Below are 16630 nucleotides of genomic sequence, written 5' to 3' on the forward strand. Positions count from 1 at the left end.
TTTGGGAAACAGAAATGTTCCATTTTCGTGTCGTCAAAATGCTATTCATTTTCTGCCCCTTGGCTTCAGGAGGGTCACCATCACTGCTTGCTTTCTAAGGGCTCCCTTCAGAATGGGTGAGGGGTCTTTTTTTTTTTTTTTAATTTATTTGGCTGTGTCAGGTCCTCATTGTGGCGTGTGGGATCTTTCGTTGCGGTGCACGGGCTTCTCTCTAGTTGTGGCATATGGGTTTTCTCTTCTCTAGCTGTGGCGTGGGTTCCAGAGCGCATGGGCTCGTAGTTTGTGGCACGTGGGCTCTCTAGTTGAGGCATGCGAGCTCAGTAGTTGTGGCGTGTGGGCTTGGTTGGCCCACAGCATGTGGGACCTTAGTTCCCTGACCAGGGATCGAACCGGCATCCCCTGCATAGGAAGGCGGATTCTTTACCACTGGACCACCAGGGAAGTCTCTTGGTGAGGGGTCTTATTTGGCATTTTGGCTTTTTGAAAGGGTTTGGGGTTGGGCTAATGTTAGAGCATTTCCATGGCTGTATTCTCCCTTCCATTGCCCTGACATCCAATCAGAGTCACATCAGGGTATTGAAAGCTGGAAGAGTCCTTAAAAATCACCTACTCTGCAGTGCCATTTCTGTTTCTGCACATCTAGCAACTGTTCTCCCACATTCCGAGAGTACTTCCTTGATCACCCCCCGGGGTGCCTGGTCTCTGGCCGTGTCAATCCACGTGATTCAGGTGGAGCCCAGAACTTCCCTTGACCACAGCTACTGGCTCATAGATGAGAATGTGGCCCAAAGGCACCTGTGAGGGCAGTCCAGGGCCTTTTGTCTGCTACGGCTAAGAGAAAGCCCCTCTATTTTTCTGCTGTGGGGATGAAAGCCTGGAGCTGCTGGAGACCCCCATATACAAGGAACCTTCCTGCAAGGGGACCAACAGAGAGGGAAGCAGAGCTCAAGGCTGGAGGAGAGAGACCAGGCTCAGAGGAAGTTGCTTGACATCCTGGACTAAGTCCTCAATCCATGGCTTTTCAGTTTCATGAGTAATACGTATCCCCCTTTTACTCCCCTTAAGGCAGTTTAGGTTGGGTTTTCTGACACCTGAAAAACAGTGGTTTTGATGTTACATACCCCAAGGGTTTAGAAATGAGACAACAGAGAGCCGGGGCACGGAGGCACCACCCAAGGTTACAGAGAGACAGCCCCGAAGGTCAGGTGTCCTGATGTCCGTGTAGCCTCTCAGTCTGCTGTCCTTCAGTTCTCAGGCTAATTTCCCCGCCACGGCAGGAACGCAAGCTGAGCTGGTGGGGGCAGAATGTTAACAAGTGTAATTACGGTAAAGACACCTGCCCAGCTACCTGCCCCAAGGGTGATGGTGAGCATTTGCGGTGATATTCAAGGAAGATCTCCATCCTCAGAAGATTTTTGTGCCTTTTATAGGGTAGGAGGGATCCCAAGACATGTCAAGAAAAGCACTAATCACATGACCGGTGCTGCATAGCCAGGAAACCCCAAGACGTAGCTCACCTGCTTTCTCCACTGAGATCTGCTTTTTTTTTTTTTTTTGCCGTACGCGGGCCTCTCACTGTTGTGGCCTCTCCCGTTGCGGAGCATAGGCTCCGGATGCGCAGGCTCAGCGGCCATGGCTCACGGGCCCAGCCGCTCCGCTGCACGTGGGATCCTCCCGGACCGGGGCACGAACCCGTGTCCCCTGCATCGGCAGGCGGACTCTCAACCACTGCGCCACCAGGGAAGCCCCGAGATCTGCTTTTTAACTCTGTAAACAGATATAATTCAGTCAGTAAACCAACACTTGTGATTTCATTAATTCCACGGAAAAGCATTAACTGAGGGCCTCCTATGTGCTAATCACTAGTTTAGAGACACAGATTCAGTAGTCAACAAGTTAGGACAGTGCCTGTCCTCAGGGAACTTACACTTCAGGGTGGGCATGAAAATAATCAGAGAAACACAGACTTAGGGACTGTGAAAAGTCTTATGAAGAAAAAGTACCCAGTGCCATGAAAGCATATGAAGAGGACCCATCTCGTCTGCTGAGGCAAGGGAAGCGCTGAGCAGAGGTGGGCAGAAGGAACAGGTATTAGCTAAGCAGCGTGGGGACCAGTATTTTGAATACTGGGCAGAGCCTGGGCAAAGGTTAGGGGGGCAGGGCTTTGAATTCATTCATGCCAGTGTTTGTTGGGGGCGGGTACCATATGTCAGTGCTCCTCTCTTTTGCTTGCTATTTTAGGTCCTTTTATTCCTGCCATCAGATTCTCAGAGCCCAGGAGTCCTTGAGTCAGTTATATAAACTATTTTCAATCTAGGATCCTTGGTGCTCTGGCCTCAAGGCTCCGCAGGTTCAGATACGCTGCGGGCTAACGTCTAGTTAGTCACGCTTTTGTGTGTGAGGTTAAAAAATTCCGCCATCATAACCAAGCCTGCTCTTTTAGAGAAGGGTGCGGATTGCTTCTATCCCTCCTCAAAAGTGCCTCCTCTCCCCCCCACCCCGCGATTTCCCTTTCATTTGTCTGTAGAAGAATGTGGCGGCAGTGAAGCTTGCTGCCACTAGGGGGCAGGAGCGCCAAAGCAAAGGACTAAGTTCCGGGAAGAAAGCAAATGAAGCCCGCAGGTAGCAGGCAGACAGTCCGACAGGGTTTGCGCTGGTGTAGGCTCCGTCAAGCTCCGAAGCCCAAGCTTTACGTGTCTCGATTCCGATACACCAAGTGTGCTTACAATGATGATTCCCTTCTGCACACTGTTGATTGCTACAGATACTAGTGCCAGCAGAGAAATTTTAAAAAGGAGCTTCTGGTGGGGGTGGTTCTTATTGTCTGTAAAACAAAGGAATGGAGTCTTGGATTAGAATTTAAGCTTGAGAGAGTCCTTCAAAATGTGCAGAGGGGCCAGACGGCCCCAGTCCTGGTTCGCAGTGTGCTGTGTGACCTCGCTTAAGAACATAACCTCTCTGGGCCTAAATTGCTCCTTTATAAAAGGATGAGACAATCTGAAAAGTCTCTTCTGATTCAAAGAATCCAAGTGGTGAAGACAGTTAAGAGTGGAGAACTGCCCCCTCAGATGACTCCTTGTGTAATTTCTAATTTGGGGGGTTCTTTCCCCTGAGGGAGTTCTGTTTTCCTGACTCATACCTCCTTTCATTTTACAGATGAATATACTTTACCACGAAGGAATGAAGAGCTATGGGCGGGGTTCTGGCAAATGGTGAGAGAGATACCGTCGGTTCTTTCAAATCGCACCATGACCAAATCCTCTTTGCCTTTGATAGGGACGAGCTACTTGTCTCTGATGTGGGAGACAGGGTGAATATCTGTGAGAAGCAAGTATCTCCCTGAAACTCAAATTAAACCCTCCGTTATCCTGGAATCCAGAGCCTTATTGAACTAGCTCACAAGGCTGCCGGCTTGAGAACAGCGTGGAAACAGGACTGCTCTGGGACTGAGGGATGATCTTTAAGGCCCTTTTCTGCCTTGTTACTCTAGAATGATAAGACTTATGCCCAGACAAGACTATCCCTGGGAGGCCCCACCAAGAAGTGGAGCTTCGGCCTAAAGCCACAGTCTTGTTCTAAGACGGGCCCCCTGGGACTGGCCCCTGAGGACCTGTGCTGTCCTCACCGCCCACTGCTGCTTTGGGCTGGGGGAAGATGGTGGATCATAACGGAGACAAAACCCCCAAACAAATCAAAAACCAACAACAAAAACCCTATAGAAAAACCTCCTTTCTCTGGCAGCACCAGTTTCTGGGCTTCACAACTTAGACCCAAAATGTAGAGTGGGAGGGGTCAGCAGGGGCTCGGGGAGGCCCCGCTCCGATTCTCCTTCCTGCCTTGGGTGATGGCTCTCTCTCCCTGCCCACCACTGCCTGAGTGACAGCAAGCGGTTGCCTTGCGTGGCTGCGGCCGTTCCCACCGAGCAGGATGTTACAGATACCTTCGCTCTCAGTTAATATAGATCAGCCCTATGATTCGTGTTTCTCTAAAGATTATTTTAATGTTGACGTACATTTTAATGGAAGTTTATTTTTTGGTTGGGCGGCATCAGTACCACAATGTGTAATGATCGCAGAATGTTCCAGTTATGACTGTTTTTGGCTTTTTTTGGCCAGGCCTTGCAGCTTACAGGATCCTCGTTCCCCGACCAGGGATGATGCCCGCTGCAGTGGAAGTGTGGAGTCCTAACCGCTGGACCACCAGGGCGTCCCCCCGCCCCATAGTTTTAACCGGCAACTCCCCACCCAACCCACACACTGCACATCCCCTAGGTTGCCTCTCTTCATCTTGACACCGGGTGGAGGTGGGGAATCACCGCATCTTCGGGATCATCCTGTCTAGCCCTTTCATGTCCCAGAGCAGGGATGTGGCTTCCAGCTGGTGGTTGACCGGGGCTAGAATTCAGGTTTTCTGAATCACCACCCCTCTCAGGATTACTGAAGGTGACCAGGAAGGGAGGAAGAGGAGACTTCACCCTCCAATGCCTGGCAGTTTACAGATTGTTAAGAAGAGTGTCCCCTCTTACACATTTTTATATTCTCTTCCACGTTTCTACAATAAGTGTCCAGAATCCTGTCTGTGGCTGCTTGCTTGTTGGACAAAGTTGGCCTGCCCGTCCTTCCTGTGCCCGAAAGTGGCATTTTAAACCCCTCCTTCCTCTCTCCCAGATCCGTCCCACCTCTGCATCCCCCAGATTGAATTTCCCAAGGGCGACTGCCACACAGAGCTAGCAAGCCATCACGAGATGGCTAAATATAAACCGTACAGACTGCAAATAAGCCTCCGTGCTCATTTGCTCCTTTGTTTAGTTTATTATCCTCCCAAATCAGGCTGGTGAGGAGGCACGCGCCTCGTCCGTGCTGCGCAGGACCCGGTGGGTGTTGGTGTCCCACAGGACAAGCCAAACAAACACACTCTGCTGTGTGCTGAGTCGTTCCCTTCTCCATGGAGCAGGCCCTGCTTTCCAGATAAAGCTGACAATCCCCAGGCTCTGATTTCCAAAGCAAATAACTGTGAATCCCCTCAATATTGGGAACAGATGCAGCAGTCTGGCTGAGAGCTGAGTGCAGCTAGGGACAGAGACGCGTGATGTGCTGTGGAAGTCGTCTTACATCCCTCAGGGGAGGATGGGGAATGGGGGACGATGCCGTGGGAAGGGATCAAGGGTTCAGAGCTGTACCGCCATCCTAGAACATGGCATGTAGGGATAGTGACCCCCAGAGGCCCACATTTTTCAGGGGGGACTTCCGCTCAATTAGTGATGTCTGACGTGGACCCAGGTTTGGTGGGTGTGAATAGGTGTGCCTCACGCTTGCCATTCTGCGATCTAGAGGAAACCAATCTCAGGAGGTAGGATTTCTTGGTATGTAGGGTGGAGCGGTGGTTCCAGAAAGTGACAGGCTTAGCTGAAGCCTCAAACCTTCATGTTGAAAACATTCCTGGAGTTCAGGATCTCATGAATGGTTGGTTTCTCTAGAGAGTTGAGGTCCATTTTGAACCTTGGATTGTCATGGGGACAAGGCACAGGCAAGAATCTGTGTTTGGAAAGGACCCAGAATGGGAGGCTGTCATGAAAGGACACCAAGGACCTCCACTGCTAATCTGATGGATATTTATCTGTCTTCATCTTAAACGACCCTTCTCAGCACTTGGTGCTACTGGCCATTTCTTTCTTCTTGAATTATGCTCTTCCCTTGCTTAAAAGCACTCTTCTGCTTTTCCTTCTGTCTCTTTGATCTTGCCTTAATTTCTCTTAAGTGTCATCCTCCTCTGGCGTTAAATATTATGGTCCCTTGTCCATAGACTTGTCCTAGGTCCCTTTCTTTTCCCACCCTGTGTTCTCTCCCTAGGTGATCTCATCCTAGCCAATTACTTTAATTCCCACCTACATGGATATATTTAACCTTTTATATCTTGAGCTACACAGAACCCCTCAGCTCCAATGGCTTCTTGAGCATATCTGCTTGGGTGCCCCGAGGGCGAGTCAAACTCAACATGTGCAAAAGCAAGTCTGTGATCTCCCTTCTGTGCCCCGCCCAGTTGGATCTCTTCTGGTGTTTCTTATCTCCAGTTAGATAAGCCAGAAATGTCACCCTGAACATACCCCCTCCTTCTCTCTTCCCCGTATCCAATCCATCACCTAGCCCCAATAGTTTTTTTCCCAGTTTTATTGAGATATCATTGACATATAGCATAACGACTTGCTATATAAGGGGTACAGTGTAATGACTTGACATACATATAAATACCATAAGTTTAGTTAACATCTATCTCATATAGTTACAAAAACATTTATTCTCCTTGTGATGAGAACTTGTAGGATTTGCTCCCTTAGCATTTTTCAAATATGTCCTACAGAAGTGTTAGCTGTAGTCATAATGTTGTACATGACATCCCCAGAACTTATTTATCTCATAACTGGAAGTTTGTACCTTTTGAACACCTTCATCTAATTCCTCTGCACCCTGCCCCCCCACCCCCGATTCCAGTAAACACACACCTGTTCTCTTTTTCTATGAGTTTGGTTTCATTTTTTTAAAGATTCTACATATACATGAGATCATACAGCTTTTGTCTTTCTCTGCCTGGCTTATTTCACTTAGCATAATACCCTCAAGGTCTATCCATGTTGTCACAAATGGCAGAATTTCCTTCTTTTTAATGGCTGAATAATATTCCACTGTATGTATATATCCCTCACATTTTCTTTATCCATTCTTCTGCTGATGGACACTTAGCCTGATAATTTTACCTCATAAATATTTTTGTATTTGTCCACTTTTTTCTGTCATGACCACCCTCCTAGATCAAGTTACTAAATACTTTCCTTTCTTGCTCAGACTACAAATGGTCCAAAACACCCCAATTCCTTTCCTTAAATTAATTTCAGCTCCCAAGTTGTCAAAAAAGGTCTTTGGCAAAAGGCACCTTGGATCACCCTCTCTTTCTCCTCCCACTGCTTCTACTCTGATATTGGCCTCTAGTTTACTGCAATGCTCAGAAGGACTGTTAAAATCCCAACATTCACATGGTGCTTTCATTTCAAAGCACTTTTTTTTTTTTGCGGTACGCGGGCCTCTCACTGTTGTGGCCTCTCCCGTTGCGGAGCACAGGCTCCGGACGCGCAGGCTCAGTGGCCATGGCTCACGGGCCCAGCCGCTCCGCGGCATGTGGGATCTTCCCGGACCGGGGCACGAACCCGTGTCCCCTGCATCAGCAGGCGGACTCTCAACCGCTGCGCCACTAGGGAAGCCCCTCAAAGCACTTTTGTTCACATCATCTCATTTTATTCTCAACTAGCCCCGTGAGTGTGTCACAATCACCGCATTTTAGGGATCTTATTTGTCTTCCTTGGAAACAGTCTCAGAGACGTGGATCACCTCTTCTAAGGTCATCACTGGTTAGTGAGCAAGGCTCACGTCTGCTGACTCTCCACACTGACCTCACTGTTCCCCCCACTACTCAAAAGAGGACTTTGGATGAGCCAGATGCCCTTTAAGGCATATTCTAGGGCTAACAGTCTATGATTCTGTGGTTTACAGGGACCAAGAGGAAGTTGCAAAAACATTTCAAAGAGAACTGTAGAGGTGAGGTTGAAAGAAATGGTTCAAAGTGAAACTTGCTTTTCTCCACAAGTGTCAGATCTGAAGCTTACAGACAGCAGATCAGTTCTCTCCGCCTCGTGGCTGCTGCTTCTCTGGCCTCTCAGTGACCATGACTGGAGGTTGGCTTACAGCCTGATGGTGACCCAAGAAGGGTCAAGGGGTTTTCATCTTGCTTGGGGAAAAGATTGAACGTGGGAGGAATGAAAACCTCACTGTTTTGCTAAAGAGGGTAATGAGAAGTGAAAAGAATCCACTGTGAATGAGCCCCTGTGACAACTTGAAATAGAAGCAGGTGAGTGTAGGGATGGAGAATTTGAGGGAAGAAAGAGTCAAAACCATGAAGGGCTAGTGATTTCATGTTCCCAAATGCAATCCACATAGTTTACATCTGAGAACATAGCAGAAGTTTGTGTTTGTGGTATAGAGTGCTATGTCTTCTTGTAGTTATGTGTGAATTAAGGGCTTCTCAAGCTGCAAAAAGATTGTTAATGGACTGAATGATCAGGAGGGACTCCATTGATGAGATACATGGTCATACTTCATGAACTTTTCATTAGGCTGGATACAAAAATATAGACATTTCCTTATCCTGCGTGTGAATATGACAAATGGTGAGCCTGTGGACCATGTAAAGTAGGGATGGTAAACAAGTTTAATTTCCCGTGGTATCCCTGATTGTGTACATGGTTGTGGCTGTCTTTTTTCTTTTTTTCAAATGTATAAAATGTCCAGAACAGGGAAGACAGAAGACAGAAAGCAGATTAGCGATTGCTTAGAACTGGGGTTGTAGGGGAAGGAAGAATTGGAAGATGACAGGTAAAGGTTACAGGGTTACTTTCTTTTAAATACCTTTTAACTCCCTTCACTCATTTCTCCCCCCCACCTCTGGCAACCACCAATTTGTTCTCTGTATGTATAAGCTTTTTTCTTTTTTAAAAAAGACTCTACCTATAAGGGAGATCATACTCTAATTTGTCTTTCTCAGTCTGACTTACTTCATTTAGCCCAATGCCCTTGAGGTCCATTTATGTTGTTACATATGGCAAGGTTTCATTCTATTTTATGGCTGAATAATATTCCATTGTAGATATATAAACCATAATTTCTTTATCCATTCATCCATCGATGGACACTTAGGTAGTTACCAATATCTTGGCTATTGTAAATAATGCTGCATTGAACATGGGGGTGCATGTATCTTTTGGAGTTAGTGTTTTTGTTTTCTTCAGGTAAATACCCAGAAGTGGAATTGCTGGATCATACGGTAGTTGTGTTGTAGTTTTTAATTTTTTTTTAACAAGTTTATTTTCTTTTTCAAAATTTTATTTATTTATTTATTTTTGGCTGTGTTGGGTCTTCGTTTCTGTGCGAGGGCTTTCTCTAGTTGCGGCGAGCAGGGGCCACTCTTCATCGCGGTGCACAGGCCTCTCACTGTCGTGGCCTCTCTTGTTGCGGAGCACAGGCTCCAGATGCGCAGGCTCAGTAGTTGTGGCTCACGGGCCCAGTTGCTCCGTGGCATGTGGGATCTTCCCAGACCAGGGCTCGAACCCGTGTCCCCTGCGTTGGCAGGCAGATTCTCAACCACTGCACCACCAGGGAAGCCCATGTTTTGGTTTTTAAAGGAAACTCCATACTGTTTTCCATACTGGCTGTACCAGTTCACATTCCCACAACAGGGCATGAGGGTTCCCTTTTCCCCATACCCTCGCCAACACTTGTTATTTCTGGTCTTTTTGGTAATAGACATTCTAACAGGTATGAAGGGTAGTGGCTGTCTTGAACACTGGGATGAAGAAGATTTTAAAACCAAGCATGGGCTTCATGGGGAAATGTGTGATGACTGATTAGCAATTTCTGCCATGGTTGAGGAATGAGGCAGTGGGAGTACAAGTGCTGACCTGGATCAGTGCTACTCAAAGTGTGATTTGCAGATGGATGTAGGTCTAGAAATATTTGTTACCCATGAAGAAATGTGTACAGAAACGGTAAGTAAGCATTTAAAAACTTTTATAGCAATTTGACATTGCTGCCTCATCCAAGTATATAATTCCCATTATTTTATAAAGTATTGATCTGTGGCAGGTTGAAAACAAAATTAAAACCTGGCCCTTTACCAGAGACAGTTTGCGAAGCAGTGACCTGATGGACTGTATTTGACCCCATTAGTTCCTATAAAAGACTTTGGACTTGGAAAGCTTACGAACGCAGCCGAGGTCATATACGTGTCGGCATTTACGTGGACTTGTTGACTGAGCATGGGTGTTTGCCAGCTTTCCTCCTCTTGCTTGGCAGAAGGATTAAGGTAATAACTACTAAGAGATTGCCAGAAATGCCTTCATGGACTTCTCTACCCATTTCTACTTTCCATTTATTCCATAAAGCCTTCATTAACATTGGCTTCTTCCAGTGGAGAGTCAGTGAGGCCAGCAGAGAGGTGATGTCATAGAAGGGCCTGGAGGGTGATCAGAGAGAGGTGTCCAACATCAGCTGTTGAACTGGCCTGGGTGGCCGCTGGGATCATACAGGAAATCACCCATTCATCTGCCCATTGATGCATTCTTACTCCTTCATTCTGTCATTCAGCAACTCTTTGTGGAATGCCAACTATAAGCGTCAAAGTGCCAGGTCCTGGAGATATGATGCTGACTAAGGCAGATGCATTCTCTGCTTTCACGAAACTGACAGTTTAGGAGGGGAACAGATATTAAAGCAATAATGTGTATGAGTGGTGATATAAATCCTGGTAGGTAGTCTGATGGAGAAGCATTGGTTTCTCTGAGAATATTTAGCAGGGGCCCTATCCTAGCTAGGGCATCTTGGAAGGCCTCTGAGGAAGTGACACGTCTGCCGGAGTGGCTGGACCATGATGAATGACTGGAGAGCAAAGGAAGTGACTAAGATGATCCTGGGGAGGTGGGCAAGGGACAGATGGTGCAAGGCCTTGCAGGCTGCAAAAGGAGTTTTCACTTGATCCCAAGAACAGTATGGAGCCTAATGGAATTACAGATATGGTTACGACATGGTCTCTGCTCTCAAGAGACCATCAGCACTGTGGGGGAGAAAGATACCTAAACAACTACCTATAATATAATGTGATCTGGGTTGTACAGAGGTGTACCCACAAATGGGAAATAATGGGGTTAGGGGACTGAGAGCCTTCAACAGGTGAAATTTGACCCTGTCATTCTCCTGCTTTAAACACTTCGGTGGTTGCCTGTTGTTCTTAGAATATAGATGAGATCTTTCTGTATTGTCCCACATGGTCTGGTTGCTCCCTCCATCCCCAGACTCTTCTGGGGGCACTGTCTTGCTTCCTCCACTTCTGACCGGCATCCTAACTGATCATTCTTTTTTTTTTTTTTTTTTTTTTTTTTTGCGGTACGCGGGCCTCTCACTGTTGTGGCCTCTCCCGTTGCGGAGCACAGGCTCCGGATGCGCAGGCTCAGCGGCCATGGCTCACGGGCCCAGCCGCTCCGCGGCATATGGGATCCTCCCGGACCAGGGCACGAACCCGTATCCCCTGCATCGGCAGGCGGACTCTCAACCACTGCGCCACCAGGGAGGCCCTGATCATTCTTTAAGTCCCCAGAAACCACACACTTTCTTCCTATAGAGTGGCCTTTACTTATTTATTTAGTTAATTTTTTGGGCTGTGTTGGGTCTTTGTTGCTGCGCGCGGGCTTTCTCTAGGTGCAGCAAGCGGGGGCTACTCTTGGTTGCGGTGTGCGGGCTTCTCATCGCACTGGCTTCTCTTGTTGCGGAGCACGGGCTGTAGGCACGTGGGCTTCAGTTGTTGTGGCACGCAGGCTCAGTAGTTGTGGCTCGTGAGCTGTAGAGTGCAGGCTCAGTAGTTGTGGTGCACGGGCTTAGTTGCTCCACGGCATGTAGGATCTTCCTGGGCCAGGGCTTGAACCCGTGTCCCCTGCATCGGCAGGTGGATTCTTAACCTCTGTGCCACCAGGGGAGCCCTAGAGTGGCCTTTTGTTTGGAATGTTCTCTCCCTAGGCCCCCACTGCACCCCTGTCTGCTTCACTCATTCTCTAATTTTTCAGATCTCAACTTAAATATCCCTAGCTCCCCAGAGGACCTTGTACTTCTCCCTCCAAGTGCTTAGGACAAGTAGAATTCTTTATTTGTATGATTTGCTGTTTAATGTCTGTCTCTCCTGAGGCAGTAGGCATCCAATACATATTGAATGAATGAATGAATGAATGCATAAGAAGACAGCTGGCCTGGCCTGGGAAGATAGCAGTGCTGGTGTGAGAGAGCGGACATGGGGCATGGAGTTTGGGTCAAGGGTGGGGGAGTGGGCATGACTGGCCCCAGAGCACAGCTGTTCCTTCTCTGTTGGCTTTTCCTCTCTCCCAAGCATGTGTGAAATGAGCCACAACATGGTGGGACTCTCTGAAAGGCCACTTTTGAGGGATTATCAGTGCCAATCCTTAGCTCTTCAGGGAAAGCAAGTATCCCAGGTAGATAAACCATGCGTAGTCTTATCTCTGTGAATTATAAGAAAACCCTTCAACCTTAAAGTTGCTCAGGACTACAGAGCTTCTTTTGGGGTGTGTCTTTCAGCAGGTGATGAGCATGTTGGAAGGCTGGGGGCTGGGGCTGTGGTCAGCCACAGCTGAGCCCTCCCTCTTCATTCCCCTCTGCCCTGTGTGAGTCAGTCCCTGCTGGCCTTAAGGTTTTGGTTCAAGAACCAAGTGGCCCATGTCTGTAAAATTTTCTCTGTGAGTCATCTATTGCTGTGTAACAGCTTATCTCCAAATTTCGTGGCTTAAAATAATGCATATCATTGACTATGTCTCATGGTTTCTGTGGGCCAGGAATTCAGAATACAGGGGGCATGACTTGTGTCTGATGCTCCAGGTCTGGGGCCTCAGGTGTGGGAGCGGGAGGGTTGAAGGCTGGGTGCTGGAGTCATCTAAAGTCTCCTTCAGTTATGAGTCTGGCGGGTGATGGTGTTGCTGTCCTGGGGACCTCGCTGGGTCTGTGGGCCGAGACACCCAAGTGTGGCTTCTTCATGTGCTTGGGCTTCCTCACAACATGGTGGCTGGATTCCAAGGGCAAGCATCTCAAGGGAGAGCCAGGTGGAAGCTGAATCTGTTTTAGAGCCTAATTCTCAAGTCACACAGCGTCACTTCTGCTACATTTTATTCGTTAGAAGAGAATCACTAAATCCCCTCATGTTCAAGGGGAAGGAAATTAGACTCCACTTTTTATGGGCATATTTGAAAACTACCACATTCCCTTCAACAAAAGTCCAGAGAGTACCCTGGAATAGCAGTATATGCTCCAGTGTAAAATAATGACGTCCGGGAATTCGCTGGTGGTCCAGTGGTTAAGACTCCACGCTCTCACTGCTGAGGGCTCGGGTTTGATCCCTGGTCCTGCAGCCACGTGGCTGAAAGAAAAAAAGAATGACATCATAGCAAACATTTCATTTCTGAGATTCTTTAGGACCCTATACCCTGGGCAGTGTTTTGACAGCTCCCCACATCCCCCATCTCCCTTAAGAAAGAAGCACTAGTTTCTGAGAAGCTTCTCTACCCCTGGTTAAATAAACGTAGGACAGTCTGATTTTATTCTCTGTGTGTGTGTGTGTGTGTGTGTGTACGTATGGTGGGGACCATCCACAGTTCATCTGAAACTCTGCAGACAGGCTACTCACTATCCTGGAACATTGAGCAGCTTCTCAAGGTTCAGTACACATTTCTCATATTTCAGAGCTGCCCAAAGAGATAAAGAAATAAATCAGCCACACTAATAGTGAAGAGTTACATTTAAGGGAAGGTTCTTCGACTGAACTAGTTTAAATGTTAATTTTGTTACTCAAGAGGACACTTTGGAACTCCCTGTCATTATCAAACAATTAAACTGTAGTTCCTTGTTAATTTTTACTGCTTTCCTAGCATAATTAGTGGCACATAATGTGAATTGCATCCCATTAATGAATAGATTTTTGAATGTGAGTGGGCAGAACCTTTTATTTGGCTATCCAACAAGACAAGGCCCACAAAAGGAAGAAAGGTGGACCCTTGCCAGAATAGAGGGCCTCTGCATGTTTCCCTGAGTCTAGGGTGAAGCCGGGCAGTACCCTTTATAAAACATGTAGTCATCAAGCTTCAGGAAGTGTGATGGTCCCGGCGCCTTCCTTGAACTCAAAGTTGGCAGTCAGAAAAAGGATAGTTCTATTGGAACAAAGATTTGGAAACCAAAACCACGATATGGAGATTCCTGAAGTCTTAAAGGAAGACTCTCACTTGCGGATTCATCTTTTTGGTTTTGTTGAAAGTGCAGTTTATGAAGCACCTACTAGATGCCTGGTACTTTACTAGACAACATGAGTATATTATTTAATTCTCCACACTCCTTCATGAGACCGCTATTATTATCTCCATTTCATAGACAAGGAAAACTCATCTCGGGCTTAAAAACATGAGATCATATAGTAAGTGACAGATCTTGGCCCTGAGGCCAAGTCCAGCTGAGTCTCAAGCCCCAATTCTCAACTACTGTATCACTGCCTGACGGTTGGGCCATATCTTTATTCATATCCTCTGTTGCATCACTCTGATTTATTTTAACATTTTTCTTGTTTGCAGATTCTATAACTAACAAAATTGAGCACAAGTGTTAAAGGACCTTCATGATCCCTTCATCGTTTTTTTTTTCCCCGCTTCATCTTATAAACAAGAAAATTGAGGCCCCGGGAGGAGAAGGGACTGTCGACTGAAAACAAAAGCACAACCTAAAAGTTGAGAATTATGTTTTATTTAGCGGACTTTCTGAGGACCTCAAGCCCAGGACACAGCCTCTCAGATAGCTCTGAGGGACTGCTCCCAAGAGGTAAGAAAGGAGATAGGATTTATAAGGGTTTTTGCAACAAAGACCAGGCTGTTGGAACATTAAAAGATTACCGTTAATTAAAGAAAACCAGAGAGCTCAAGTTAATGAATTTAGCACTTTTCTACGTATGGGAAGATGCCAGAGTCTGGGCCCACTAAAATCATTCCTTTGCTATGCACCTCAGCTCTCTGGGGCCAGTGTCCTGTTCTCGCACATCCTGAGTCCCCTCAGGGTGCACAGGCGGGGATGGCGGCCATGGCTGAGGGCTTGGCAGTGGGCAACCTGGCAGCCCGGAAGCCATTTGTCACCATGCTGAGTTCCTTCAGGGCTCACCACAGGGGCGGCTGTAGTGGATTGATGGCTGAAACACCCTTTATTTACTGACATGGCAGGAAACTTTTTTCATCCACAGGACCATCTGACCCAGTGAGAGGGTAGTGAATCTGGTTCCCTACATCCTAGAGGTGGTCCTGGCTGCCAGCGGTTCCCCTGATTCCTATACTGTTTGCAGAATCTTCAGATAGTAACAGAGAAGCTGACCTCTGGCTTCCTGGGTGGGCTTCTCACCAGCAGTGTCACCTGCTCTGAGAATCTAGGTAAGTCACATTCCCTGTATGGGAAAACCATAGCCAACTCTGTCTTGTCCACTTGCAACCCAAATGTCACCAGCCTGAAAATACAAATTGTGTTGGCACAAGTCCCCACCTGCCTGGCTGACAGCATTCACCCCCTCCTCGGTTGACCTGGGGGTAGGTGGGGGGCAACTGCTGAGACCACAGAAAGCAAAACTGCAGATAAGGGGGGACTACTGTATAGGAGAGCCTGGATCCTGATGGCTTGGTTGAGTTGCCCAACCAAGCCTATGGGTGCCTTCCTCTGGGCTTCTCACTTAAAAACAATCAATGCAGAATGGTTTAAGACATTCTTAACCTCTTTATCAGTTATTTCCGGCTGAAAGCTAGCCTAACAGATAGTAGCATGTTGAGTGACGGGACACAGTCCCTGCCCCAATGGAGCTTACATGCAATCGCTAGATGACAGAGATGCCAGGCAGGGAAGAGAGCGGAGTTGTCAGCTGGGGCAATGCCTGGGTACCAGCTCAGCCATTCTCCTCTGCTTATCAAAGGAGAAGAACAGCATTCCTTGCACACTGTGTCTCCGTTCAGTATAATTAAATTCCATCTCTATTTGCTTTTACTTTTAACTTCTAATTTCTCAGAGTAAATATGAGCCAGGAAGAGCTGACCAAGGAGGCAGCTGCTCCTAGGAGCCTGGCCGGTCTGCAGGTGGCTGTGGTAGATTGCAAGCTCATTTAGAGAACACTTTTGGATCGATAATGATTTCAGTTCCACCAGAGGCAAAGTGTTTGGAGCCGGTGACTCCGGAGGAGGAGTGATGCTTACATTCGGAGCGCTGGGGCCACGGGTAGAGGCTTTTTCCTTCTCGCCTTCTCTGCGTGGGAGAAGTAATCTCTTTTTTGGCTGGAGGGTTGCTAGGTCAGTCAGTCCTGGCAATGGTTGATTCACAGTTCAGATTTTCTCTCGCAGGTGACAAGTTTTGCCAAGGGAGAGGCAGTGGAGGGTGGTGGTTAAGAGCTCCAGCTCTAAGAATCCAGACTGTACCTCTTTACGTGCCGTGTGACCTTGGGCAAGTTACTCAGCCTGGCTGAGCCTGGATTTCTTTATCAGTGCTCTGTGGATAATCACAGGAGACAAGGCTTCTGCTGGACCTCAGCAGGCCTTCCATAAATCTTTCGAGGAGCATGGTCACCAAAGGCTGGAATGGGGAGGGAGTGAATTTGTGGAATGCACAGAAATGAAAACATCCCCAGCAGCTGGGGGTGTAACATCAGTAAAGGCACAGAGGTCAAACAAAACAAAATAAAAACACAAAACAAAACCCAAAACACGTTGAGGGAGGGGTACCCAGGGCATTACTAGGAGGTGTTGATCTGTCTCCCTGCCTAGATCTCGTACTGCCAAGGTCCTGCCCTGTGAGAAGTGCCTCCTGTTAAAAAAGAACTAAAACACTCCCCCAAACATGACATCCATAAACAAATATTTTTAATGATATTCAAAGTTTCTGTGTTTTTAATGGAAGAAACAGGCACCTTTATGCTGCAGGTAGACATGTATTCTATTAAAATATTTTAGTAGGACAATTGTCAATATGAA

The 16630-nt window shown here is 47.3% G+C and overlaps 1 long non-coding RNA gene across 1 annotated transcript in view; it reads left to right on the forward strand.

Annotated features, from left to right (window-relative positions):
• Positions 1-3157: 3157 nt before the first annotated feature.
• The window catches only part of LOC307052176, a 28770-nt gene continuing 15297 nt past the window's right edge, over positions 3158-16630 (forward strand). The window contains exons 1-3 of the long non-coding RNA XR_013810855.1: positions 3158-3212; positions 14388-14456; positions 14869-15052. This is a non-coding gene — a long non-coding RNA (uncharacterized lncRNA). The remainder of the gene's footprint in view (positions 3213-14387; positions 14457-14868; positions 15053-16630) is intronic.

The sequence above is a fragment of the Hyperoodon ampullatus genome (genome assembly GCF_949752795.1).
Source record: "Hyperoodon ampullatus genome assembly, chromosome: 4".
In the NCBI taxonomy this organism is placed as follows: Eukaryota; Metazoa; Chordata; class Mammalia; order Artiodactyla; family Ziphiidae; genus Hyperoodon; species Hyperoodon ampullatus.